Source organism: Thrips palmi, unplaced genomic scaffold (genome assembly GCF_012932325.1).
Source record: "Thrips palmi isolate BJ-2018 unplaced genomic scaffold, TpBJ-2018v1 HiC_scaffold_16, whole genome shotgun sequence".
NCBI lineage: Eukaryota > Metazoa > Arthropoda > Insecta > Thysanoptera > Thripidae > Thrips > Thrips palmi.
This window is the reverse complement of record NW_023144625.1, coordinates 9,912,612-9,916,380: the sequence shown is the minus strand read 5'-3', so window position 1 is coordinate 9,916,380 and position 3,769 is coordinate 9,912,612.

The following is a 3,769-nucleotide window of genomic DNA, read 5'->3' as shown; positions in this document are numbered from 1 at the left end:
GCCGGCCGAACCTCTCCGAAGGACCGTTTGTTTCGCCGCTGTCTCTGTCGCACCCTCACGGAGCGCGCCGTGAGTGCGAGGGAGACAGAGCGACGAATACGACACTTCGGAGCTGCGAGGCTTTCGCAAAGCGCCGCTGTGGGTCAAAGGGGCAGGCCGCGCGGCTTGACGCGGTTGACGCGGCCGACGTGATGGCCCGGCGGCGCCTGGCGGCTTGGCGTGTGTTGCATTTCGAGGGCAAAAAAGAAGACCGCCGCCGGTTGCAGTTCGGACGGCCTGCCTGTCACGCTGCGCGGCGGTGACGCCGACGCGCGCCAACGCCCCAAAGGTCGGCTCCGCTGACTGTCTCCCTTGCGGAACGACCCACGAGTGCGAGAGAGACAGAACGACTCCCGGAATGAGTCCGCTGCCCGGGGGAGTTTTTGGCCGTGGCGTGACGGTGGCGGCGCACCCGCGGCTGCGTGCGGACTGTCGCCGAAAAGGCTTTCCTCCGCTGATCGCGGCGCGCGGCGCGCACAGTGGGCCCAGAAGACCGATGGAGGCGGCCAAAACTCTAGACGCGTTTTGAGCTCCAGAGTCGCTAAAATAGGACTCGAACCGGACGTGTGACCCCACCAATGGATTCCTCGTTCGGAGAGCAATCCATTGGTGGGGTCACACGTCCGGTTCAAGTCCCATTTAGCGACTCTTGAGCTCAAAACGCGTCTAGAGTTTTGGCCGCCTCCACCGGTCTTCTGGCCCACTGTGGCGCGTCACTTCGACGTCCCGAAAAGAAAAAGCCCGAGCCTTTCCCGGACGCCTTCCTGTCCAGGTTGGCGTGGTTGGCGTGGTTGGCGTGGTTGGCGTGCTAGCGTGCGGCGGCCCGGCCGGCCGGGCTGGCTGCCGCGCTGCCGCCGGGGGTCTGGCTGCCTGGCTGCCTGGCTGCCTGGCTGCCTGGCCACGACGTAGGCGCGTTTAGGTTAGGAGCGCGCTGCGCGCACGGTAGCAACTTCTACTCAGCACGCCGACACGCCGCAGGCACCGCAGCACGCGGCACGCCACGAAGCGAACTCTCAGGCTCTGGAGAGAACGACAGGAAAAAAAAGAAACCAAATAAACTTTAAACAAAAGTGGAGATGACGCGGCGAAAAAAAACAATTATGTTCTAGCTGGCTTTTTGGGTGGGGGCGTCCACCTGTGGACCACCACACCACACGTTGCAATAATCGTGGCGAAGTTGGCCAGCCCGGACGAGAATCACTTTTGACTGTTCGCACGACGCCACGCCACACCACGCCATGTCGTGACCGCTCCTGGTTATTAAAGTCCGCTCCATTCCGGCCGATTAGCTCCGTGCAGCGACGACCAGCTAAGCAAAGCCAAGCAAAGCCAGCGGCGTAGCCAGCGGCGTAGCCAACCGCCGGATTGGCAAGCAACGGTGTGGGGTCAGCAACAACCGGAGCAGGGTTACCCTAGGCACGTCCAACCGAACAACAGAAGTGTTGAGGGGTTGATGATAGAATTGAAAGGATCCAGGAACCGTTTTTCAAGTAATTTTGACATCAGTCGTTCGGTTAGATCAGATGCCATGCAGGTTGACATCATTTTGACTTTTCTCTTCTCCCTGGGTGGTGTTGGGCGCTGCGAGGATTGACCTAGTCAATCATTATTGGGAAAGTCACATCCTGCAGGTCGGAGCGGCCGAAGCGCCTCGCCGGGGTCGCCCTCGCTGACCCCTGAGGGGCCCCAGGGCGTGCAACTCTCGCACATCCGGTGGGTTATAGCGAGTTTTTCCCTCCTAGAAAACGGTGTAGGGCTTTGAGATGTGATGGCGGGCGAGCTTCTTAGCTTTCTACGTCGTGATGGCTGCGTGTGTGAATGTGTGTGTGTGTGTGTGTGTGTGTGTGCGAGTTGCTGCAATTGGTTGCAGCGTGTAATGAGGTATGGCAAACCAGGAAGCAATGATGATTGGGCCTAGCTAGAGAGGGCATACGTCGGCACGGCCTGAAGCGGGCCGGTGCTAGCTGCAAAAGTTGAACCGCGCACTCGGCGAAAATGTTAAAGGCAACACGCTGTCGCCTCGTGTCGCCTAACAAGTGTGCGCACGCGTGTTCGCGTCCTAGCGTGACTGGCGACGCGGCGTGACGACGCGGCGTGACGACGCACCGTGACGTGACGGCGCACGAAAGTGACGAGCAGGGCCGCCCAAAACTGGCGCCTCGCCGTGGGTTCGAGCCCCGGTGGAGGCCGCGTAGTTTTCATCCTCGGTGGGACGGCGATGACGACCACCTAGCGGCGGCGGCGGCGGCGGCAGCTGACCCGAAAATTCCTGAATTTGGAAGGGTGACTCCTCGGATGTCGGTGTCATGTGGCAAGGCGTGTCCTTGCTGGGGGCGAGGCGGCGAGGCTTCGGATCGACCGTCTCACCGACAATCCTTGTGCCTCGAGCGTGATCCCTAACAACAACAACAACAACAGCAGCGCCCAGTAGCAACAGCAAAGAGTCAGTCTGGCTGCCTGCACGCGATCGGGAAGTTATACGTGTTCAATTGACGTGTGTATTTGCGTGTGGAATCAATCCTTGGCCTTTTGATGGTCGGAAACGTTTTTTTCGACTCTTTCTTTTCCTTTAATTTGTGGCTGTTAAGTGGAGGGTCCATCGGGATGGGCAGGCGCCCGCAGCCACGCATTTATTTCCCCCGCCGTGGTGTCATTCCCTGCGGCTTGAAGCGCGTCCGTTTCGTGTAAAAACGCAAAAACGGCCCGTCCGTCCGGTGCGCGGTGGTCGCGTCAGCCCGGCGGACCGGTGAGGCGACAGAGAGAGAGAGAGACGTCGGCAGGGAGGGGCAAGGCGACAACAAGGCCAACAAGGACAAGGCGACGAGACAAATCGAAGCCAACGGCGTCATCTTTAGAGGAGTTTATTTCTTTCCGATTCGTGTCCTCTTCCCTAATGCTTGGTAATCGTGTCGCCCGAGGACGATGCCCCCCCCCCCTTTTCCCTATCCGATCGACCCTTCGATTGCGTGGGCGATGTTTCCACAGCATCAAGGGATCGAGTAAAAACCAAGATAAACGTAAAATAAAAACAAAATTACCGAAGCACTGATGATGAGGTGAAAATGAGATCCGAGCTACACGAATACCTTGGCACCCCATCAGGAGTGGTGGGCGAGTCTGCGGGCATGATATCCGAATCAAAAGTTCAAACCACTGCTAATTTTTTTTTTTTATTCTTATTTTTTGTGGGTGCATTTTGTGACCGGATTATGCACCGAGTGGCTGCACTTTGGGGACCGAGGCACAGGAACCTGTTCTTATCGACGACCATTCCCATTCCGTGTGTGCCCCATTCAGGGCTCTGCGGCAGTGCGTGTGTGTGTGTGTGTGTGTGTGTGTGGTGTGTGTGTGTGTGTGTGTGTGTGTGTGTGTGTGTGTGTGTGTGTGTGTCGGATGGGCGCCGCTTATCGCTCGGGTTTTATGGGGAGGTGGACAATAAAGACACAACAGGACACTGTCTCTGTCGAACTCGCTGGGGGCGCGGACCCGTCCTCGTCGTCGTCCGCGTTCGAAATCCGCAGAAGGCCTGGAGCAGCCTGGAGCAGCCTGGAGCAGCCTGGAGCAGCCTGGAGGTGCGGGGCGTGGCCGAGGCCGTAAGCGAGCCGAGCTGAGGCAGGTTCAAGCCGCGATTCTAATTTGCCAACTCTTACTGTCGCCGGTCCAATTTATACGTCCATCTCGTCACCCTTTGGTGTCGGAACGGCGCGGGCTGGCCGGCTGCTGGCCCCGA